The sequence below is a fragment of the Bubalus kerabau genome, chromosome 22 (assembly GCF_029407905.1).
Source record: "Bubalus kerabau isolate K-KA32 ecotype Philippines breed swamp buffalo chromosome 22, PCC_UOA_SB_1v2, whole genome shotgun sequence".
Taxonomy (NCBI): Eukaryota; Metazoa; Chordata; class Mammalia; order Artiodactyla; family Bovidae; genus Bubalus; species Bubalus kerabau.
The window spans coordinates 34,575,993-34,601,630 of record NC_073645.1 but is presented as its reverse complement, the minus strand read 5'-3'; the positions used below and the strand labels follow the sequence as shown (position 1 = coordinate 34,601,630).

At 40.7% G+C, this 25,638-nt stretch overlaps 1 long non-coding RNA gene across 8 annotated transcripts in view; it reads left to right on the top strand.

Annotated features, from left to right (window-relative positions):
* The window catches only part of LOC129636460 (uncharacterized), a 365,598-nt gene that overhangs the window by 172,040 nt on the left and 167,920 nt on the right, over nt 1-25,638 (top strand). For 7 of the 8 annotated variants that reach the window (XR_008706937.1, XR_008706933.1, XR_008706935.1 and 4 more), the window contains exon 2: nt 1,822-1,926. This is a non-coding gene — a long non-coding RNA (uncharacterized LOC129636460). Of the gene's footprint in view, nt 1-1,821; nt 1,994-25,638 lie in introns of all 8 variants that reach the window. The other variant, XR_008706938.1, reaches the window with a different exon arrangement.

The window sequence follows — 25,638 nt, the reverse complement described above, 5'->3', positions numbered from 1 at the left end:
CACTTCAATGGGAGGAACTGCAGCCCAGGCTCATGCCTGAACCTTGCGGTTTTAAACTAAAAAGGATTTATGTTCTGTGATGAGGAAGAGGCCCTGCTCTGAATACCTAACTGTGTGGGGTGAGAAGAACAAAATAACTGGGTTCTATCACTAAAAGAAGTGAGATACAGAAGGTACAGTCTGTGTCACTCTCTTGGGCAGACTTTAGGTGTGGCTGATACTGAACTGAATGACCTTGGCTGTAACCAGCAGGGTGAGGACTTCTAGTTATTTATTGTTAGCCTGGGTTTCTTCTGAGAATCAGAGTGTAAATTCCAAATAGCTGCTTAGCTCTTCCACTTAGATATAGTTCTTGCATTTGGGTAACCTACAAACTTCCAGTCATTAACAGCTCAGATCCCACAGGCTCCTTCCTTGAAAATGTCACATGACTTTTCAATTTGCCTCTTCAATTTTTTGGAGTGTATCCAGGCCAGAACCCTAAGCAGAGGTTACTCAAATGAACAAAGGTCATGACAGTGAATCTCATTCTCATTCTGGTGTGTGCTATGAGCAGCTTTTATGGGGCTTTGTTTTTCTGTTGTGCCTTATGTGAGCAGAATTCCTCAGTGAAAAATCAGGGAAATACAGAAGTCTTTACATGGTAGCGTGGGGCTGTAAAAATGGCCATGCAAACTCAATCCACACAAAATGGTCTTGATAATATATGAGAAATTATACTAGTATTTTGTGACCTTTAAAAACATCTTTTGGAAGATTGGGATGACTTATATAATACTACTGTGTATAATATAAAATAGATGACTAATGAGAACCTACTGTATAATGCAGGGAAATCTACTCAATGCTCCATGGTGACAAAGAGGGGAGAAGTGAAAGTCACTCAGTCACTTTTGACTCTTTGCAACCCCATGGACTATACAGTCCGTGGAATTCTCCAGGCCAGAATACTGGAGTGGGTGGCCATTCCCTTCTCCAGTGGATCTTCCCAACCCAGGAATTGAACTGGGATCCCCTGCCTTGCAGGTGGATTCTTTACCAGCTGAGCTACCAGGGAAGCCCTCAAAGAGGGAACACACACACACACACACACACAGCTGATTCACTTTGCAGTACAGCAGAAACTGATATGACAATGTAGAGCAAATAAATTCTAATAAAAATTTGTCTATCTAAACATTAAAACCTCTCTTACTGTTACTTATAAAAATATATGGATATGGAAAAATAGTACAACTGATATTCACTTAATGTTGTTTAAATCATAAGAAACATTGAGAATCAAAATGTTGTGTTTCTTTAAAAAAAAGTTATAAAGAGTAGTGTGAACAGTGCCTGCCTTCTTCCCATCATATAATTCATAATACTGTGTCAAACTCTTTTCTGTCTTGCTTCTAAGTTTGAAGTAGCTTCCAACATTTTATCCTTTGCACTTTTAACATTGTGAAATAGCGCCAAGAGTTCTTTTCACGAGAAGGTTTTAAAGGCACCAATTTCTTTAGGGTATTTTCCTTCTTGTCTTCATTTATGTGGCTAAATCGCCTTCAGTAAGTTCCTCTGGCTGCCTATCTAGAGTTTCTCCGGTTGCAGCGGTCAGCATTCCACTGTCAGCTATTGAGCTGGCCAAAATGTTCGTTTGGGTTTTTATATAAGATGGTTTGGGAAAATCCAAATGGACTTTTCAGCCAACCTAGTATTACTATGCTATTTGCATTCAATCTGAATTTTGCTCTTAGTGTTTTTATTTGTTCTTTGCTGCACATTCCTCGTTGTTGGCCAGCCTCATCTTTTGGTTACCCTTTTCTGTCAAATGTCCCACAGGTTTATCACTGAGAGACAAAGAGACGACACCGCTCCAAGGTTTGCTGGCTGTGAGTGAGCTGAACTACAAGCGCATTCACCAGTCGCTGCTAGCCTTTGTAAGATGTGAGTTGATTGACCCCTGTCTTTGAGGCATATCTGCTATTGATATATTAGAGTGATTTGTGGACAGGTGAGTCGGCAGCACAGTTTCAACTTTATTCAATGACTCACAGTTAATATACCATGGTAACTGAAAATCGAACTGTGTTGTTCAGGGACTGGTGTTACTGAATTAAACTGTCGCATCTGAAATCTGCACACCAGATTTCAGACTCTGAAGAGTGAAGGGTGCCTCTGTTGTAATTCAAGACAGTTCCACTCGTTCACTGGCCACTCCCTGTCAGTGTTTCTTTCTGCTCTATACTTCCGAGACACCCCAGGTCAGCGTCTTACTTCCAGGCGGCTATGACGTAGGCAGAGCATAGCTTTCATCAGATGCCCACCCCTTGATGATGTATCTCATCTCTAGCTTTAGCAAGGATGTGCTTTTAGCCTTGAGTCTGCAGCAGGCATGGACTGGAAACAGCGGTATTTAGGGGGGTGTTGTGCAATGTATCACTGCTGACAAGCAAGAATGCCATTAGCAAGTTTAATAAGCCACATGACTGCCCATGTGTCAACCAAAGATGGTAAAGGGAAAGTTATGTAGTCAACAGGTTTTCCTCTCTGTTTCTGGTCCTTTGATAAAAGTGAAAATTCACCCTCTGGGCGGATAAGTTTTCAAAATCTAGTCTAATCCAATCAAATAAGCCAAGCCCTAAGAAAAGGCCTGGAAGACTAGCCCTGCCTTGCTGTGTGACCCTGCACAGAAATCTTAACCTTGGTTTACCTGTGTTATGTTCCTCCCTTGGCTTTCAAATCCTCTCTGTGCCTCAGATACATTATAGTTCCTTTGATACTCTTCAAGGTAAATTCTGCCTTAACCTCTGGTGGTTTGCAGTAGTGAGGAAAATTTGGGGCTTACTGACTTGGAACTCATTAAAATATCACTCTTTTAGTAAAAATAGAGGGTATATGCATCTCCTGTTTTTTTCTTGTATTTACTTAGTTATATGCTTCCTTTTATGTGACAAAGAGAACCATTAGGTTATGAAAAGAGCACAGATGTTGGAATCAGACAGGGCTGAGTTGGAACCCAGCCTTGTACTGAGTATACCTGAGATGTTTTATGTCATCTCACCGAGAATGAACTTGGTATGTGGTGGCTACTGTCATTAACTGATCATAAGTTGATGTGTGGGTCAAATAAGCTGATGTATGTGAAATATTTCACATAATAACTGGAACATTAAATGTGCTCAAAATTCTATCTTTATAACTCCTCTGTTCTCCTTTCTACTTGAACTTCTGGTAAATTCAGAGACAAATCTCAGTTGTTCAGTTGTAATGATTAACCAATCCTAAACATTTGATGTAGCTAGCTTTCTGCATTCTATAAACTACTTTTTTTTGAATGGATTTTATTCTTAATTGTTTCCTTTTGAAGGTACTTTAATATAATATTAGAACCCCCCTCAATTTGTGGATATAGTTGGGAATACAAAAAAGATGAATGAATAAATAGTTGGTGTAGGCATACCTTAGAGATACTGTGTGTTCAGTATCTCTACAGTAGAGTATCTCTACCACCATGGTAAAGTGAATATATTGTAATAAAGTAAGTTACATTACTTTTTTGGCTTATCAGTGCATATAAAATTTATGCTTACACTACACTGTAGTCTATTAAGTGCAAAATAGCATTAGGTCTAAAAAAATGTACATACCTTAATTTAAAAATACTTCATTGCTAAAAAAAAAAAAAAAAAATTGCCAAGCATCATGAGTCTTCAGTGAGCATTTTACCCACAGTAGAACTTCTTTAAAAATGGAGTCAGTCGTCTCTAACCTTGTCATTGCTTTATCAACGAAGTTTATGTTATATTCTAAATCCTTTGTTGTCATTTCAACAATCTTCACAGTGTCTTCACTAGGTTTATATTCTATCTGAAGAAACCATTTTCTTTGCTAATCCATAAGAAGCAACTCTGGTTCCTCTGCCTTTTCTAAATCCAGCTTGAACATCTGGAAGTTCATGGTTCACGTACTGTTGAAGCCTGACTTAGACAATTTTGAGTATTACTTTGCTAGCATGTGAGATGAGTGCAATTGTGCGGTAGTTTGACCATTCTTTGACATTGCCTTTCTTTGGGATTAGAATGAAAACTGACCTTTTCCAGTCCTGTGGCCAATGCTGAGTTTTCCAAATTTGCTGACATATTGAGTGCAGCACTTTCAAAGTATCATCTTTTAAGATTTGAAATAGTTCAACTGGAATTCCATCACCTCCACTAGCTTTGTTCATATGATGCTTCCTAAGGCCCACTTGACTCTAGGATGTCTGGCTCTAGGTGAGTGATCACATCATCGTGGTTATCTGGGTCATGAAGATCTTTTTTGGATAATTCTTCTGTGTATTCTTACCACCTCTTCTTAATATATTCTGCTTCTGTTAGGTCCATACCATTTCTGTCCTTTATTGTGCCCATTTTTGCATGAAATGTTTCCTTGGTCTCTAATTTTCTTGATGAGATCTCTAGTTTTTCACATTCCATTGTTTTCCTCTATTTCTTTGTAGTGATCACTGAATTTTTTAATTGATCACTGAATTGATCACCATGAACTTCCAGATGTTCAAGCTGGATTTAGAAAAGGCAGAGGAGCCAGAGATCAAATTGCCAACATCTGTTGAATCATCAAAAAAGCAAGAGAGTTCCAGAAAAATATCTACTTCTTTATTGACTATGCTTTATTGACTATGCCAAAGCCTTTGACTGTGTGGATCACAACAAACTGTGGAAAATTCTCAAAGAGATGGGAATACTAGACCACCTGACCTGCCTCCTGAGAAATCTGTGTGCAGGTCAAGAAGCAACAGTTAGAACTGGGCATGGAACAACAGACTGGTTCCAAATCAGGAAAGGAGTACGTCAAGGCTGAATATTGTCACCCTGCTTATTTAACTTTTATGCAGAGTACATATGCAAAATGCTGGGCTGGATGAAGCACAAGCTGAAATATCAATAACCTCAGATATTCAGAAGACACCACCGTAATGGCAGAAAGTGAAGAACTAAAGAGCCTCTTGATGGAAGTGAAAGAGGAGAGTGAAAAAGTTGGCTTAAAATTCAGAAAACTAAGACCATGGCATCTGGTCCCATCACTTCATGGCAAATAGATGGGGAAACAATGGAAACTGAGAGACTTTACTTGGTGGAGGAGGGGGGGGCTCCAAAATCACTGCAGATGGTGACTGCAGCCATGAAATTAAAAGACACTTGCTCCTTGGAAGAAAAGTTATGATCAACCTAGACAGCATATTAAAAAGAAGAGTAATTACTTTGCCAACAAAGGTCCATCTAGTCAAAGCTATGGTTTTTCCAGTAGTCATGTATGGATGTGAGAGTTGGACTATAAAGAAAGCTGAGTGCTGAAGAATTGATGCCTTTGAACTGTGGTGTTGGAGAAGACTCTTGACTGCAAGGAGATCCAACCAGTCCATCGTAAAGGAAATCAGTCCAGAATATTCCTTGGAAGGACTGATGCTGAAGCTGAAACTCCAATACTTTGGCCACCTGACGTGAAGAACTGACTCATTGGAAAAGACCCTGATGCTGGGAAAGATTGAAAGCTGGGGGAGAAGGGGACTATAGAGGACGAAATTGTTGTATGGCATCACTGACTCGATAGACATGAGTCTGAGTAAGCTCTGGCAGTTGGTGATGGACAGGGAGGCCTGGCGTGCTGCAGTCCATGAGGTTACAAAGAGTTGGACAAGACTGAGTGACTGAACTGAACTGAAGAAGCAACTTAATTCCTTTAAATTTTATAAAATTCCAGCAATTCAGTTACATCTTTGGGCTCCATTTCTAATTCTAGTTCTCTTGCTGTTTCTACCACATCTGTAGTTACTTCCTCTGCTGAAGTCTTAAACCCCTCAAAGTTATCCATGAGTTCTGAAATCAGTTTCTTCCAAACTGTTGTTAAGGTTGATGTTTTGATCTCTTCTCATGAATCATGAATGCTCTCACTGGCATCTAATATGGTGAATCTATTCCATAAGGTTTTCAGTTGACTTTGCCCAGATCCATCAGAAAAATCACCATCTCTGGCATCTATACCCTTACAAAATGTATTTCTTAAATAATAAGACTTAAAAGTCAAAATTATTCATTGATCTGTGGGCTGCAGAATGGATGTTGTGTTAACAGGGATGAAAACAGCTTGTACATCTCATCTCCATCAGGGATTTTGGTAACGCAGTTGCATTGTCAATGAGCAGTAGTATTTTAAAAAGAATTTGCTTTTTTTTCTTGAGCAGTAGGTCTCAACAGTGGGCTTAAAATATTCAGTAAACTATGTTGTAAACAGAGGTGTTGTCAGCCAGGCTTTGTTATTTCATTTATAGAGCAAAGGTAGCATAGATTTAGCATAATTGTAAAGGGTCCTAGGTTTTTCAGAATGGAATATGAGCATTGGTCTCAACTTAGTCACTAGCTGCATCAGCCCTTAAAAAGAGAGTCAGCCTGTCCTTTGGCATTGATGTCTCTCTAGGTATTAAAATATTAGAGGCATCTTCTTCCAATGTAAGGCTGTTTTGTCTACACTGAAAATCTATTGTTTAGTGTTACCACATTCCCCAGTTATCTTAGCTACATCTTCTGGGTAACTTGCTACAGCTTCTACATCAGTATTTGCTGCTTCACCTTATACTTTTGTTATGGAGATGGCTTCTTTCCTCAAATCTGATGAATCAATCTCTACTAGCTTCAAACTCTTCCGCGGCTCAATCTTCATAAAATGGAAGAGAGTTAGGCCCCTGCTCTGGGTTAGACTTGGGCTTATGGGGCTGTTGTGGCTGGTTTGGTCTTCTATCCAGACAGCTACAACTTTCTTATCAGCAGGAAGGCTGCTTTGCTTTATCATCCATGTGTTCATTGGAACAGCACCTTTAATTTCCTTCAGAATTTTTCTTTGCATTTACAACTTGGCTAACTCTTTGGTGCAAGGGGCTTAGCTTTTGGCCTGTCTTGGCTTTCAACAGACATTCCTCACCAAGTTTAATCATTTCTAAGTTTTTAAAGTGAGAGATGTGAAAGTTTTCCTGTCACTTGAACACTTAGTGGCCATTGTAGGGTTGTTAGTTGGCCTTATTTCAATACTGTTGTGTCTCAGGGAATAGGGAGGCTTGGAGAGGGAGAAATTTGGGGGAATAGCTGACCTATGGAGCAGTCAGAACACACACAGTTGTTCTTCTATGAGCACAGTTTGTGGCACCCCCAAATAATTACAATAGTATTTCAAAAGTCGCTAATCAGTGATAGCCTTACAAATACAATAATAATGAAAGAAACTTGAACTATTGTGAGAAGTACCAACGTATGACACAGAGACACGAAGTGAACAAATGCTGTTGGAAAAATGGCACCGGTAGGCTTATTTGATGCAGGGTTGGCACAAAGTTTCAATTAGTAAATAACACAATATCTGTAAAGCACAGTAAAGCAGAGAGGAATAAAATGAGATCTGCCTGCATTGCATTTCGGCCCCACTGGGGTACAAATCATTTTGCCCTCCTTACATTCTTCAGCTGGTGGAGGGCTTTACTTCTGAAATAATTTAGTTTGCCCTACAGATATTTAGTTGCTGTTCTACAGTTGGCACAATATCAAGTCTGTGACCATGATGTTTTATCTGCTAGCCCCTCGTTGACAGCCTAGAGTAAGAGCTGGTGCAGTTTGAAATGGAAGAAATAATGCTTTGTATTCAGCAAGACCTATCACATTCATTCTTTCTGGCTCACAAGAAAACTACCTTTGTTTACAGTTAGGTTGAAGTCATGACTGGGTACATGCAAATAAGATGTGGGTAGAAGTGATGGCCTGGCCAAGAAACTTTTCCAGAAATTGATATCATTATGTTCTGATTTCCTGGTGACTTCTAAGGCTGTTTTTTTTTTGTTTGTTTGTTTGTTTGTTTTAACAGAGACTGATAATATAGAAAGGTACTGGTTATCACTCAGGAAAACCATCTCAGAGACCCATATGAACCTGCATCAGAAAATAATATGACATGAAACCAATCTTTGTTGAGTTAAACTTCTGAGCTATCAGGGCTTGTTTGTTATTGAGGCATAGCCTAATCTATGCTGACTAAAACACTCCCCTATATAAATCATGAGATTTTCTGGGGAGAAAATGATACTACCCTCCTGTTAATACTTTAAAAATATATAAGAAAACAATATGTGAATGTATCACATTGTTATTTGTGGAAAGTGCCCAGGTTTGGAAGGTAAGAGACCAAACTCTTATAAGGATGTCAAATCCTCCCATCTCTCTCATCTTTTTAGCCCCCTCAGCTGTGAAGTAATGGTCCTAATCCTTGCCATGACTACTTCTCTAGGTTATTACAAGATGTAAAGGAAATCATGGACCTGTAAGAACCTGGTAAACTGTAAAGTTCTGTCAAATAAAAGGCCCTGGAATGATTTCTCTGGAACTTCGAATCTCTCTGAGGATTACCCTTTTCACATAGAAGAGGGATGTCTCACTACCCCCAAAGTGTTACTGTTTTCTAGAATGTCAGCACTGATTCTTGTTCAGCAAAGTACGAACCCAAACCTCCCGAATGTAATCCGAAACATTTGGCAGGCATTTTTCTGCCTGGAACGTCTGCTTGGAGCTGAAAATAAAGGTGGCTGTAATTCTAAACACAGAATGTCTGGAGGGAAGTAAAAAGAACCTTGAACAGAGCTTTGATCTCTCCTAAAGGCAAGGGTAGAGACAGAGAGGAGAGTATGTGATCAAGGTCTGGCATAGGAGAGGGAGAGGGGTCAAACTTTACTTGGGGGACAGCTCATAGAACCCAGAAAGACCAGGGTATGGTCATGGCTACATACTGAGCTGCCTACAGTAAGCTTTTGCAGGAGCAGATGTCCCCAGGATTACATTCCCCTCTGTAGCTGGTCTCTGAAAATTCCAGGGTAAAGTGTCTATCTTTTTAGCTGGCAGCATTGCTTCCTATCTGGATTCAACTAGTTGAAATGAATTCAACCAACATTCAATTCAACTTGAACAGTCTTGTTGTGGGGGTATTGTGCCAAAAGTTAATATTGTCCTAAGGAGACTTTGGAGGAATGTGGAAGCTGAGATGTGGTCTTGATGGCATGGGGAGACAGAGTGATTCACAGATGAAATTTTGGAGCCAAGATCAACCAATAGTCCCTTAACCCAACTTTCCCATTTTAGGGCCCCTCCACTGCAAAGACCTCAGTGTTCACTTTTGTAGCTCTTGCTGCATGCCAGACACCCTCAAGTGCTTCGCAAATATTAGCTAATATGACAAATATTAGTCATAAAAAGACCCTGGGAAGTATGTACTATTATCCTCCTCATTTTAGAAATGGGGAAACCCAGGCCCAGAGAAATTGAGTTCTGGGACACAAAATAATAATAAGTGGCACAGCTGGGGTTCAAGCCCAGGCAGCAGGCTCTGCAGTCCTTGCTCCAAGTTCTGACTCTGCCAGCTCATCCACAAAAGGAGCCTAGTTTGCTCCTGAACCTCAGAGATTCCCTGGCCTTCCGTATCCTGGAGCTTCTCTGGCTTATACCCATCAGATGAGATTCAGTTAAAAACAAAATCAGGCACGAAAGCCACGTCTTGACCAGTTCATGTTGTACAAATATGTGCTTTCAGCTAACAGAAATAAATTGCAAATCTTCTTTGCCAGTTCCTTGCTCCTGGATACAGCATCTCACTCTTTGAGGCTCCAAAGCGAGTCAAACGCAACCATCAGTGACCCCCCAGGGCCCAGAGCGTGGAAAGCCAGACCCGAGTGAACTCATTACCCATCACTTGGTTGTTGGCTGAAATAAATATATAACCAATAAATAAAAAGAAAACCCTCTGGAGTGATGCCTGCAGTCGGGCGCACTAACATTCATTAGCATATCTTCATAAAAATGTGTGTCTGCTGCACATGTTCATTGCTCCTCACAGTGGTTATACACACCTCATTAATTACCAGTTGCCTTTAGCCGTTTACTTGAAGGCAGTCAAGTACTATGTAATCGAGTAGAGCTAACAAGTTACTTTTGTGAGGAATCTGGAAAAAGGAAAATGTGAGATTAGCAATTAGTATTTGTCTCTGACTTTGCTTGATGGCTGGTTGCTTACCTTGTAATGATTTGAGCATCGCGCAGCTGAGTTTCAGTGAGTCTTCTCTCCGGACTCTCTGTCTCCATCTCCCAAATGAGTATTTTTCTGCCATCTTCTCTTCTTATGACTAAGTCAGAGTTGTTCAAAGTGTGGCCCAGACTACCTGCATCTGGTTTTGTTCAGGGGGTCTTGATTAAAAGTGGGGAGTCCCTGGCTCCAGCACAGGCCACTGAATCAGAAAATCTTTACAAATGAGGCCTAGGTGGGCTGACAGCATGAACCAGTCTGTAACCATTAGTTCAGAGTTGCTTTCATTTTCAGAAGGGTTCTGATTTTGATAATAAACTCCATGGGTACTCCAGGCGTGAAGTTATGCATTGGCACATGAGCCCAGGTGATTCTTAAGCATATTAAAGTTTGAGAACCACCATCCTAAGTGTGGTAGAGGGCCTGGATGGGATAAAACTGCCAGTAGTAGTGAGTTTGATGGAAAAAAAAAACCACTCTCAGTTGTCATTTATAAGAATCATATTACAAATATCACTTGTTTGGGATAGAAGATTCTTCTATAGGGAGAAAACCATGCAAAATACACTATCTTACATACTAATTATGAGACTGCTTCTCTGATTGGCCTCAAGTCAGGAAATGTGGCAAAACCCACATCAGGGAACACAGTAGAATTCATCTCTACCTAGAATTCTCTGAAGACAGGTGTGGCCTGAACACAAAATCACAAGCTTCTTTAGAACTGGCCTCCAAGGAGTGGCCACCATAAAACAGCATCAGCCTTGTCCACAGGGCTGAGGAACTTTGCAGGCAACAGTCACAAACTAGCCAGCCACAGCTACGTTCTGCTTTGCACGTCATGACTTACACACTTTATGTCATTTTCATATATTTAAAAATCATTGTCCAAACAATTATCCTATATTCTCTTGAAATATCAGAGGGATTGGCAAACATGGACTTTGTTCCCACATGGCAGGAGTTGACTAGCCTAATAGTGACTGCCCTCTCTGGACAGAGTGTAGGTTTTTACTTCCATGTGGTCCCCAGGCAGCCTGTTTCCTCCATTTCCATCTCCTGCCAAGCCCCATGGCTGGGATGTTGCTGCTTCTGCTCTGTGACCTGGGAGTCTTCAACCATGGCTACATGTTGAAATGAACTTGAGAGCTTTGATTTTTTAAAGAAGGAGGAGGAAGCAGAAGAGAAGAGAAGAAGGAAGAAGAAAAGAGGAAGAAGAGGATTGAGAACCACAGCTTCACCCTTAGACCCCTCATAGAAGCTGCCTCCAGGGAGGATCCCAGCTGATTCTTGTGTACCTGATGGCTCATCTGTAACTAGTTTATTTAAGAATCACTTGGTGAATTTAACCTTGAGATACTACCCCTAGAAGATTCTATCTAAGTGGGTGCTATGGGGTCAGGGTTTACATTTTTCCAGGCAATTTTGAGGCAGATAGTTCAGAGCCCACACTCTGAGTATTTGCTCAGAACTCTCCTTCCCTTCCTCCTAACAGTGAACTTTAAAAGAATCTCACCCTTTTCTTCTCACCTGACTTCTGTGAACAGCTGGTCTCTGAGGATGAGGTGTCGATGTTTGAAACTTAAGTGCCAGGAACAGTTCTTGGCTAGAGCTAATTTATCCCTCTCTGCCTGTTTGGTGCCATTTGAACTTTCAGAAATGCTGTCTCTACTAAGATAAAATGGTGCAAATGGAAACTCATCAGAGGAAAGGCCACTCAAGTTTTCCCTGACTCCAATTTAATTTGCTCCACCTTGTCATTCTGCATGTGGCTGAAAGTCTTGATAAGTTTTCATTCAATAGTTCCTTTCAAGGTCTAAGAAAGAAAGAGAAATGGGAAAACATAGGAGAAATCCTTGTGACATGGAATTAGGTAGAGATATCCTAGGTAAGCCACCAAAAGAGTAATCTATTTAAAAAAAAAAAGATAAGTTGGACTTTTATCACAATTAGGAATTTCTGGTCTTTGAAAGTTACTATTGACATGGAGAAACTATTTGCAAATCCCATATTTGATAACTATATGCAGCATGTATAAAGAATTCTATAATTCTCAAATATTGAGAAAACAGCCCAATTTTAAAAATAGGGAAAAGATTTGACTAGACACTTCACCTTATAACAAGATGAAAAATAGTCATGTAAAAAGAATCTCATTATCTTTACTCATTAGTGAAATGCAAATTAGAACTTCATTGCAATGCCACTTTATACATTAGAATGTCCAAAATTAAAAAGACTGACACATCAAATGCTGGTCAGGATGGTGAGGAACTAGAACTCTTATGTGCAGCTGATGAGAATTAAAATGGTACAAGAACTTTGACAAAGAACTTGGCAAAGTTTTGAGTGATTACTCCAATGCAACAGGATCCAACCATTCTACCTCTAGGTATTAACCCAAGGGTAATGAAAGTATATGTCCTTATAAAGACATACCTGAATATCCATAACAGCTTTTTTTGTATTCACCTCAAACTAGAAACTATTCATATGTTCATTAACAGGTTAACACAACACACAAATTGTGGCATATACCAGTGGAGTACTACTCAGTAATAAAAATAAACTAAGGATACATGCAGCATATAGATGAATTTAAAAGTAAATATGCTCAGTGTGCGAAGTCAAGCCAAAATAACAGTATGTACCGTATCAGTTACAGTTATACAAAATTCTAGAAAATGCAATCTATGACAGAAAGCAGATGGGAAAAGGGTGAGAAAGAATAGGAGGGGGAGGGATTATGGAGGGGGAAGAATAAAGTTTTGAGGGAAATATGTTCATTATTTTAATTGTACAGATGGTTTCCTGGGTATGTGCATACATCAAACCTTATCAAATTTTGTATTTTCATTATGTGTAGTTTATTGCTTTCAGTTTTACATAAAACTGTTTAAAAAGAAAAGAAAAAACTGAACAACAAAAAATCAGTTTTGTGATTGTTGTTCAGTTTCTCAGTCATGTCCGACTCTCTACCACCCCATAGAATGCAGCACACCAGGCTTCTCTGTCCTTCATCATCTCCTGGACCTTGCCCAAACTCATGTCAATTGAATCAGTGATGCCATCCAACCATCTCATCCTCTGTCATCCCCTTCTCTTCTGCCTTCAATCTTTCCCAAAATCAGGGTCTTGTCTAATGAGTCGGCTTATCAGGTGGCCAAAGTACTGAAGCTTCAGCTTCAGTGTCCGTGAATGTTCAGGATTGATTTCCTTTAAGATTGACTGATTTGATCACATTGCAGTCCAAGGGACTCTCAAGAGTCTTCTCCAACACCACAGCAATTCTTCCGCATTCAGCCTTCTTTAACATATTTAAAACATTTTTTTTATTTTATTTAGATTTTTCTGTTATAAGTGATAGAAAGTTGAAGGCAAACTGGCATAGGTGAACCTGAGTCCTCTGGAAGATGTTTGCCTCATTAGGAGGAATAAATGTGAAATTAAGGAAGCTAAAGCTTGGACAGTTTTCTGTTCAACTATTTTTTCCTTTTGGCATGATCAGAAATAAATGAAGTTAACTCGCTTTCCCATTTTCTTTATAAAAAGTTTTGTCTTCTCAAAGGTCAAACAGAATGAGAGCAGAGCTTCTTGGACATAAGATGTATATTCCTCCAGCAAGAGGGCATGACAGTGAAGCAAGGAAAAATGTCTTTTCTCCCTTTCATCAAGGTCTTTGGATAAGCTTTTTCTTTGTTCTTCCTTTTGCAGTAGGAAAGGTATAGGTCAATTACTTAGAAGGCAGGTCATACTGAAGAGCTGGAAATTATAAGGAAGCTTAAGGATCTGTGAGGACAAAAGTTCCTCCATGGCTCTGGATACCAGACAGTGGTGAAAAGACACCATGCCCTTTTACACCCATCAGTGTGCCATTTGAAAGAAGCCTTTCCTTTCAGTCATTAAAGACAAAGGACAGGGCAATGGAAATGTCCAGACAATCCATGATGTAAGTGAACAAGGAGATGCTCACTGCTAAAGAGAGGGGTGAGTTTTCAACTCATCTGGTCCCTGGGAAATGGGTGTTAAAAGATCCACTGCATTGATAAACAAGTCAAAATATCTAGAGAACTCATAATACTTTTTCAAATAAAACGGACTTCTAGGCATTCATTGCTCCCACCAGGAATAGTTAGTATTTTTTTTTTATCATTATCTCCATTGTGTAACAGAAGAGATAGTGACTGCTCCATCCAGCATCCCCCTAGAGAAGTTAATCCATCACAGCTCTGGAAAGGTTAGCCCTCCACACCGCGTGACCTTGCGCCTTGGCCACACTGATGGATGCTGTCACTCATTGGCTTAAGAATTGGTAAAACCTCAGGCACCAAGTCGGTGAATGCTACATGGTCTGAAAACTCAGACCAAGAGGGGGAATTCACCATAATTTCTGGTAGAGCTGAGGCTAGAATTCACATCTCTTCACTCCTGTGCTGTGCTTAGTCGCTCACTCATGTCCAGCTTTTTGTCACCCCATGGACTGTAGCCTACCAGGCTCCTCTGTCCATGGGGATTCTCTAGGCAAGGATATTGAAGTGGGTTGCCATAACCTTCTCCAGGGGGGTCTTCCTAACCCAGGGATCAAACCTCAGTCTCCTTCATTGCAGGCGGATTCTTCACCATCTGAGATACCAGGGAAGCCCAAGAATACTAGAGTGGGTAGCCTATTCCTTCTCCAGGGGATCTTCCCCACCCAGGAATCAAACCAGGGTCTCCTGCATTGCAGACAGATTCTTTACCAGCTGAGCTACCAGGGAAGCCCCTCCATGCTCCATAGGCCTATGCTTTCTGCCATACTAGCATCTTTTGTCCTTCTAGCCTCTATACTCTTTCCATCATTTATACGGGTGACCTCAGAAGGACCAGCAAACATCTATATTACTCCTGTTGTTAGATCTTCCCTTTTCTGTAAAAAGAAGGTTCAGAGAGTTCCAGCTCACCCACCCAGCACCACTCCATGACTAGGGAGAAGTGGTGATGTATGGGTTTCCCAGGAGGGGCCTGACCCTGGTGACCGAAGCAGGAAGGACCAGGGAGAGTGGCTCAGGATGGGACTGCATCTCTGCCTCACCCCTGAGGCCATCACTAATTCCAATCTGCTTTCTCGCATCCTTCCTAAGCCAGCATAAGGTCTACAAGTCAGAAACCCAGGAGTGGATTTGGACTAATTGATTGGCCTGGGGGAGCCCCTGTGTTGACTTTTACAACCTCCAGAAATAAATACCATGTGAATGAGACATGATTAACGTGGATGCAAATGCCAAAGAAAGTAATAAACATTTGACACTTATTAAAAAGTGTTGCTAGAAAAACATGAATGATTATTTTAATATATTCAGTAAATGCCGTGCAGTACATATCCCCTGCTTTCCCTTCATTTCCCCAGAGATAGGCTGCTGTGCTTGCCATCCCTTGTGAAGCAAATGAGAAATTATATTTGGAATTAAAATTTTCAAAGGAATTGAAATTGTTTTAGTTACAAGTCACCTAGGATGGGTCCTGAGCTAGCCAGGAATTGGAGTGTCAAAATTGGCAAGGAATTGAGCTCCAAAGCACGGGACTTGATTTTACGGCAAACACTTATGCCACTGCTCACCTCCCACGGGGAGGAGCATATTTGTTATTATTATTAAATGCAAAAGCAGGTTGAGAGCCTTTTTCATTCTAACATCCTGGGCCTTCCAGGTATGTAAATCCTATTAAACCTAACGGGACTCCTCTGATTAAGGATTTGTGCTCTAAATTCAGAAGATGTTCTTCAGGGCATATTGTGAGGGAGCCTCTTGAGGTCTTTTGGGTAAATAATCTATATACTAATAAGCCCTTAAGTTACCATTAGAATTCAAAAAGTCTCCTCTATATGTACTGAATTACCACTAGAATAGGAATTCCAAAGTAGGTCGTAACCCTTTCTTCAATTTTTATTGAAATATAGTTGATTTGCAATGTTAGTTTCAGGTGTACAGTAAAGTGATTCAGTTATATATGTATATATATTCTCTTCCATTACAATCAATATCTTTCAACAGCCTGCTGCTGCTGCTAAGTCGCTTCAGTCGTGTCCGACTCTGTGCGACCCCATAGACGGAAGCCCACCAGGCTCCCCCGTCCCTGGGATTCTCCATGCAAGAACACTGGAGTGGGTTGCCATTTCCTTCTCCAATGCATGAAAGTGAAAAGTGAAAGGGAAGTCGCTCAGTCGTGTCTGACTCTTAGCGACCCCATGGACTGCAGCCTACCAGGCTCCTATGTCCATGGGATTTTCCTAACCCTTTCTAATTCAGCATAATTGAAATAACACACTTGTTCTTCTTTCCTTATGCCTGCTTCTCCTCTTGTGCTTTTAATATCATTAATGGCACCACCATGTACCCTGATAGTCCTCTCTTTTCCCCATTCTTAACTGAAGCGGACATCATGAATCCTCTCAGCACCATTTCCTGCTGTCCTGAGATGCTTTTCATCTGGAGCTCTAGCCCAACCTGCCCAGGTACAGCATTGGATCTCGGTGTGAAGACATTTTCCAGTTCATCCTGATAGCATCTCTCCTCATCCACATTTCTGACTGGTCACTGACTGCAGTGGAGCCCACCTTCTACATAGCTCTTTCATTTGCACTTTCTTCCTATGTGCATTTTTACCACCCTCCATAAAGATCGTCCAGAGTTTCCCATCACCTTCTGAGTAAGTTCCAAGCTCTGTAGTCTGGTAACTGAAGTCCTAAATGATCTCTCCTAATTCTCCAGCTTTTATTAACCCCATCTCTGCACTGAGTCCTTCTGAGCCATCCCAACTCACTGCAGTTCTCTAAGTTCAGGAGGTTGTTTCAAGCCCCTGCGCCTTTGCTGCTGCTGTGCCCTGGGCCTGCTATATTATGTGTTCAGATGCCAGTCACAGCCTGCTACTGCCACAGCCCACGTCCCTTCCCTTAGTGACGCTACGTTTGATCCTCTACTCAAGTTGAGGATTTCACCATTGTCTACATTGTCTTCAGATCTCACCGTTGTCTACTTCCCTTTGTCATTAGTGAGAAGTCTGTGGGTAGCATTTTGTGGCTGTGTGATGTCCTATTCTCCACCAGCAGTTTATATAAGGCACTGAAAAAAGGTGATTTTTTTTCCATTTCTGTCATTTGTTACATTTCTCATTTAGTTTTTCTGTAAAAAGAACTACTTTTCCTCTTTGTCGCTCTCTCGCTCCAAATAACCAAATGTTGTTTTAAAATAGCATTCAATGCGTATAGTCCTTTACTATTACTATTTCTCTCTGATGTTTAAATTGTTCAAAATTTGACCAGTGGGAACTGTTCAAGTCAGCCCTTACGTCATTCTCATGCTCTTCCGTTATATTTGAGCACCTCTGGCACAAAATAAAATGCCAGGTTCTCTTTATTCTGTCTCAGCTCCGGACTCAGACCCAGGCACTTCTCCAGGGAACTCCTGTGATTTCCAGTGGGAATGATAGTCAGAATCCAAGGCGTGAGTCCTACCAGGTATCATTGCTTCCAGGCCCCAAGTTTATGGAAGAATTTTCTATTCAATCTTAATATAATTGATATTACAAGGTCTGTTCTTACCTTCCTTTTTTTGTATGCACATTTATAACAAACATCTTAGTTCTAAGAACATGTTTACTTTATCTTATTTTCTATTATAAAAGAGTTTCAGGATTACTAAACTCATTTTAATACAATAAATGTATTTAAAGTTCCAGGATTCTTTGCAGTTCTTTTAGATTTAAAAAACCTGTGTTCATACAAAGATTTGTAGATGAATGTTAACAGCAGCCTTATTTGAAATCACCAAAAATCTCAGATGACCCAAATGTCCGTCAACAATAAACATATATTCAAGTTGCGGTATAGTTATACAACTAAACATACCTCATCAATAAAAGGAAAGAACTATTACTGTATGTTGCAATAAGAGTGACTCTCAAAATAATTATCTGGAGGGAAACAGCCATAGAAAAACAGAAGAAGAAGAGAGTATATACTGTATGATTCCACTTATATAAAACTCTAGAAAATACAAATAATCTGTAACCTTTACCTACAAATAATCTCTAGAAAATATGAACAATCCATCTGAAAATACAGACAGACTACCTGAAGAGTGAGCTTCCCTGGTGGCTCAGCTGTAAAGAATCTGCCTGCCAATGCAGGAGATGTGGGTTCGATCCCTGGGTCAGGAAGATCCCCTGGAGAATGAAATGGCAACCCACCCCAGTAATCTTGCCTGGAGAACCCCATTGACAGAGAAGCCTGTTAGGATACAGTCCATGGGGTCACAAAAGAGTTGGACACAACTTAGCGACTAAACAACAAGAATAACCACATGAGGAGTAGGGAAGGTAGGACCAGGGTGGGGATTTCCAAGGGGCACAGGGGCACTGTTGGGTGATATATATGTCTACCACCTTCACCATGGTTACAGTTTCACAGGGGCATACATACATCAAACAAAAACTGTACACACATGTGTGTGTTTATTGTATGTGATTAAACCTAAATAAAATGATTGATTTTTAAGTAAAAAAAAAATAGTTATAGATTTATAGGGAGTAAAAAGAGGTCTTGTGTATGCTTCACCATACACTGGACACAACTTTCTTAACTTTAGCAGAGTATCAAGGCCAGGAAATTAACATCAGTACCATCTACAGAGTTTATTCAGATTTTACCAGCTTCTCATGCGTTTATTTGTGTGTGTGTGTGCATGTATGTATTGTGTGTTAATTTCTCAGTCATGTCAGACTCTTTGCGACCCCAGGACTCTAGACCACCAGGCTCCTCTGTCCATGGAATTCTCTAGGCAGAAATGCTGGAGTGGATTTCCATTCCTTTCTTCGCTCTATGCAGTTTTATCACATGTGTAGATTTTTATAATACATTCAAAATATAGAACTCTCTCATTACCACAGAACCCCCTCATTTGCAGGGTTTTTTTTTCTTTGTCTTAGAATTTATCCCTCTAAATTTTTATAACTAGAGAACTATGTTTAGAAGTTACTTGAATTAACTCTTTTTCTATGGGCTGTGCTATTGACTTAACACAGTTGCATCACTTTCTATTTGACTTCAATTTTAGGGTTTGCATTTTTTCATCCCTTTGATCTCAACTCATTTCAAAACCCAAACTACAAATAGGTATACTTGGAGAATTCCTGCTCCCATTCCTGTCTTCCTCAGCACATTCCCACCTAGCTCCTAGAGGTAATAGCCTTTAATAGTTTCTGATATATTTTCCCTATGATTCCTTTTGCCAAAACAAGATACATGCTTTCCTTTTTCTTCTTACACAAAAGATAGCACATCGTATTTGCTTTCTTGCAGCTTTGTAGCAGGAGCTCCCAGTCCAGCTTCAGTCAGACCTACATCTCCACAGGTGTGCCCAGGGTACCTGGGGATAGGTGAGTGGGTGGGTGGTGAAGAGGGGAGGCAAGGCTGGGCTTCAGGCTTATTATCTCTGCTGCTACCTTAGTTGTTCACTTGGCCACTTGTCTTGTGTGATGAGATTTCTGTGGAATACTTTGTTTAAAATAGAAGATTGAAAATCACTGATAGAGATTGAAGAAAGAACAGTTTGCAAATACAAAAAGCTAGGAAATTAGGGTACATATTTGCTTTTTCTGGAGAAAACCCAATTTTGTCATAAAGGATAAGTTTAGATTGACAGGAGCTGGCAATTGGCTATTTCTGACTATTCTCCATTGACCACACCGCCCCCAGATCTTGTCTCTATTCTCTGCTCACCCTGTGGCCCAGGTGAGGCTGACCTCTGGAGACTGTACCACAAGGATTCTCTTGCCCTTTGGTTTCTGTTTGAGTCTGGAAAACAGAAGGCACTGGCCAGAGATTAGGGTGGCAGAGGGGGTAAGGGGGGACAATAAGAGGAGAGAGGTATGCTGCTGCTGCTAAGTCGCTTCAGTCGTGTCCGACTCTGTGCGACCCCATAGACGGCAGCCCACCAGGTTCCCCCGCCCCTGGGATTCTTCAGGCAAGAACACTGGAGTGGGTTGCCATTTCCTTCTCCAATGCATGAAAGCAAAAAGTGAAAGTGAAGTCGCTCAGTCATTGTCCGACTCTTAGTGATCCCATGGACTGCAGCCCACCAGGCTCCTCCATCCATGGGATTTTCCAGGCAAGAGTACTGGAGTGGGGCGCCATTAGGGTTGCTAAATTTTGCAAATAAAAATACAGGATCCCATAGAAGCTCCTGAGCATGATACCCTTCTGCAGCTTGCTCTGTATTCCTCTTCATTTGGCTGTTCATCTCTGTCATTTACAGAGTCCTTTATAATTAACTGGTGTTTGTGCTCAGTTGCTTAGTCATATCTGACTCTTTGCAGCCCCATGGGCTATGGTCTGACAGGCTCCTTTGCCCATGGAATTTGGCCATTTCATACTCCAGGGCATCTTCCTGACCCAGGGAGGGAATCCTCGTCTCTTGAGTCTCCTGCATTGATAAGTGGATTCTTTACCATGAGCGCCACAATGGGAAGCCCATTGCTGTTTAGTAGCTAAGTCATGTCTGACTTTTTTGTGGCCACATGGACTGTAGACTGCCAGGCTAATCTGTCCATGGGATTACCCAGGCAAGAATACTGGGATGGATTGCCATTTCCTTCTTCAGAGGATCTTCCTGACCCAGGGATTGAACCCGTGTCTCCTGCACTGGCAGGCAGATACTTTACCACTGAGTAACCAGGGAATCAGGAAGCTCATAGTTAACTGATAATAGTAAGTAAAGTTCTGTGAGCCATTATAGCAAATTATTGAACCCAAGGAGGGGGTTTTAGGAACCCCTGATTTAATGTAGCCAAGTTGGACAGAACTGTGTATACCTTAGGAACCAACACTTGTGGTTGATGTCTGAAGAGGGGGATTAAGACTTTAATCTGTGGGGTCTGTACTAACTCCTGAGTGCTGCTAAGTCACTTCAGTCGTGTCCGACTCTGCGACCCCATAGACAGCAGCCCACCAGGCTTCCCCGTCCCTGGGATTCTCCAGGCAAGAACACTGGAGTGGGTTGCCATTTCCTTCTCCAATGCATGAAAGTGAAAAGTGAAAGTGAGGTCGCTCAGTCGTGTCCGACTCTAGTGACCCCATGGACTGCAGCCCACCAGGCTCCCCCGTCCATGGGATTTTCTAGGCAAGAGTACTGGAGTGGGGTGCCATTGCCTTCTCCGAACTCCTGAGTAGTAAGTATGAGAAATGCTTGGTATGGAAATCCCACAGATTTGATGTCAGAAGTGTAGTGAGTAGAGGCATCTTGTTCTTTTATAATGGAATTATTATTAATTATTTTATGAGTGATAATTGTATGTGGTTGTATTATAGAAAGGGAGCTTCCCAGGTGGCTCAGTGGTAAAGAATCCTCCAGCCAATGCAGGAGACATGGCAGCCCACTCCAGTATTCTTGCCTGGGAAATCTCATGGACAGAGGAGCCTGGTGCAACCTAAGCCAGGGGGTCACGAAAGGTCCGGCACAACTCAGCAACTCAACAACAACAAATGTTAAAAAGAGTTCTTACTGCTAGCTATATACTGAAATATTTATGGGTGAAATGCTATGATTCCTGAAGTTTATTTGAAAATAATACGTGGGAGGAGGCAGGTAGGGATATGGATGAAGGCAATTTATGAGTTGGTAATTTATGGCTTTGAGTGATGGGTACATGAGGGTCTATTATTTTTTTCTACTTTTGGTGCACTTTTTCTACTTTTTAAAAATTTATGTAATACAAGCATTACAAATATAAAAAATACAGTATCCTGGCATCTCCTGTTTCCTTCATCATCCAGCCCCTGGTAATCACCCTTCTACTCTCTGTTTCTGTAAATTCAACTTTTTAAATTTATATTTTATGCAGTAGTGAGCTCACACAGTATGTCTTTCTCTGTTTAATTTTATGGCTTTATTCTGTTTAATTTTAATTTTTTCCAGTTCATTCATGTTGTAGCAAATGGCAGTACTTCCTTCTTCCTCATGGTTGAGTAATATTCTGTTGTATAATATAATATACAATAATAATGCATTATGGCACCCCACTCCAGTACTGTTGTCTGGAAAATCCCATGGATGGAGAAGCCTGGTAGGCTGCAGTCCATGGGGTCACTAAGAGTCGGACAACGACTGAGCGACTTCACTTTCACTTTCCACTTTCATGCATTGGAGAAGGAAATGGCAACCCACTCCAGTGTTCTTGCCTGGAGAATCCCAGGGACGGGGGAGCCTGGTAGGTTGCAGTCCATGGGGTCGCACAGAGTCAGACACGACTGAAGCGACTTAGCAGCAGCATACTTCAAATTTACTGAGAGTATATCTAAAGCATTCTCATCACACGCACAAAGAAAAGGTGACTGTGAGACGATGGGTGTGTTAATTAACCTGATCGTGGTCATCATTTCACAATGTATACATGTATCAAATCATCACATTGTACACTTTAAATATATATAATTTTATTTGACAACTCTATCTCAGTAAAGTAAGGGGAAACGTACAGGATCCCAGTGAAGTCTAAATTGTAGGTAACCAAAAACATTTTGTAATGTAAGTACATCCCATGAAGTATCTGGGGCCTACTTATACTATAAAATTATTTGTTGCTTATCTGAAACTCATATTAGACTCTGCACATCCTCTATTTTGTCTGGCAGTCCTAGAGATGCTGGAGTGTTTATTCCTGTTCTTGCTGCTTCCTGGCTGAGGTTTTGATAATGACTCTGTTCTTCTGACAACAGCTCCTGGTGGGCCCCTTTCTGTGGCTTGACTTTTCACTGGGATCTGAAAATTCCATTCCATTCCCTTCCCACTCCCCACTGTTTCCAGTCTCTGAGAGCCTCACCCTCCCTTGTTGGAAATAAACCCTCAGGAAATAGTCCCTTCATAAAATTTAGTTCAATGAAATCCTTTGGAATAGATCATCTGCTTCCTGTCTTAAATAAGAGCCACCCCCATACAGGTCATCATCTGGCCCCTGGTATGTGAGGAAGGGCGCCCCTAGCTTGGAGTTCACACCGTATCATTCTCCAGGGCAGCAAGTCAAAAGGGTGGGTCCAGAGATCAGTCACCAACACACCCATATCTATTGTGAGGATTGGAATTAGAATATGGTATAAGTGTTAGTCACTCAGTCATGTCCGACTCTTTGCAACCCCATGGACTGTAGCTCACCAGGCTCCTCTGTCCATGGAATTCTCCAAACAAGAATACTGGAGTGGGTAACCATTCCCTTCTCCAGGGGATCTTCCCCACCCAGGGATTAAACTAGGTCTGCTGCATTGCGAGCAGATTCTTTACCATCTGAACCACTAGGGAGGAATATAGTATAAGCGGAAATAATTCAGGTTTTATAGGCTAGCTATCAGAATGGATTCCAGAAACATAAGAAATGTCAGTCATTTGGCGTGTCTGTGTGTGTGCACACATCATGCACCTACACATGCATGTATATACACATACATATATATGTGTGCTACACACACAATGTGCATTCTATTTTATTTTTGAAGTTCATTTTAAAAGAAAAAATTTATATATAACATATAGAAATTATATATTTCTATATTTTCATAAAATATAGAAATTTTTCTTTTAAAATGAATTTCAAAAATAAAATAGAATACACATTATATATGTAGTATGCATATATATGTATGTGTATGTATATAGAACAGTCTTTTGGACTCTGTGGGAGAGGGAAGGGGGGGATGATTTGGGAGAATGGCATTGAAACATGTATAATATCATATAAGAAATGAATTGTCAGTCCAGATTCGATGCAGGATACAGGAAGCTTGGGGCTGGTGCACTGGGATGACCCAGAGGGATGGTATGGGGAGGGAGGTGGGAGGGGGGTTCTGGATTGGGAACACGTGTACACCTGTGGCAGATTCATGTTGATGTGTGGCAAAACCAATACAATATTGTAAAGTAATTAGCCTCTAATTAAAATAAATAAATTTAATTTAAAAAATAAAAAAAAATTTCTTAAAGTGAATTTCTAAGAAAAAGAAACAAAAAAAACCCTATAAATTTATTCCTTTTCTTTAATAACCCGCATTATCTGCTATGAAGAAAAAGTAAAGCACACCAGTGGAGTTGAGTGTGATCCCCTGCTGGACGAGGGGCCACAGCTCCATCAGCTCATAATGAGCAGGCCAGTTTCAGGAACCACGGAGGTGATGTATATCATCTATTGGGTCATCATTATTCTTTATCTTGTCTCTTGATTTATAATTTCAGAACATATTTGTGAGATACTATCCTTTGTGTTTCTAATAAAATGAACAGCATTGGTTTCTTCGATTTGTCATTTTTTAGTTAACCATAAAATTTGAACAGAAATGAAAGATAATTTCCACAATTCCTTGCAGCAATTCATTGGCGAGGTCATTTCTTGATGTCTACCTTAATCTAAGCACTCATTATACCTCCCAAGCCCCAGTGGTATCCCATCAACAATGCATTAACACAGAAAGCACATCCTTGATAAACTAAATCGCGAAAAAGCTGATGGAATGCGGTCTCAACACTTTAGTGCTCTGGGTGATCTACGAGTCACAAGCTATGTTCAGCACCCCTCATTCCCATTATAGGCCCCACTGCCTCCTTTGAGGCTGGCAGAATTGTATCAAGGAATGGAGACACCCCCTTTTCTGCCCTTCTAAGCAGCTCCACAACCCACTCTCAGAGGCTTTCTCTCCAAAACCCCGCCCTCAGTTCTCTTCACTCCTGTGTTCCCTTCCAGAGACATCTCTGTCATCTTTTCCTCTGCCTTCACATTTACCCACTCAGGAATGTTGAGTCTTCAAAGAAATTAAGAGATATTTCTCCCTAAAAACTAAAAACCACACATTGGAGATCCCTGATTTTGGAGTAAGAGTCCTTGACTCAGAAGGAGTTTGGAGACCTGGATGGCACCCTAGCTGTCTCCTAAATGTTGCTTTCAGCCAAATTTTCCCTTCACGATAGTCAGTTCTCATGTGAAATGGGTGTAGTATCTGTCTGACTAACTCACAGGACTTTGGCTGTTACTCAGGGATGTGATGGATCTGAAATGAAGTGCTATAAAGCTGATATAAGTTCACAATAGGATTAAAGAAAATGGATCACCTTGACTAACTCAAGCGTACAATTCACGAAAACCGCCAACTAATTTTTTTTTTCCTACAGAACAAGTCATGGATTTGACTCTTCTGGTTATTTTGGCCTTGTGGGAGGAAATTCAATTTTCTTTCATTTTAACAAAACTGAATCGAGTACCTGTAATGTGACAGACAGTATTCGTAGGAATGAAATAAAAAGTTAGTGCATAAACTATAAACCTTGCCATCCAAGAGGTCACAATGAAAATACTTAAAGAGGATGCATAAAAGGAAAAAAACAGACAAAATCAAAGCATAGCAGTAATAAAGTAATCACAAAATCAAAAAGGAAAAGAGCCAAAGATAAAAAATGAACAAAAGAACTATAAAACAGAAAGAAAATTCTTCAGCTCCAGAATTTGTTTGGTTCTGTTTTATGATTTCTATCTCTATTT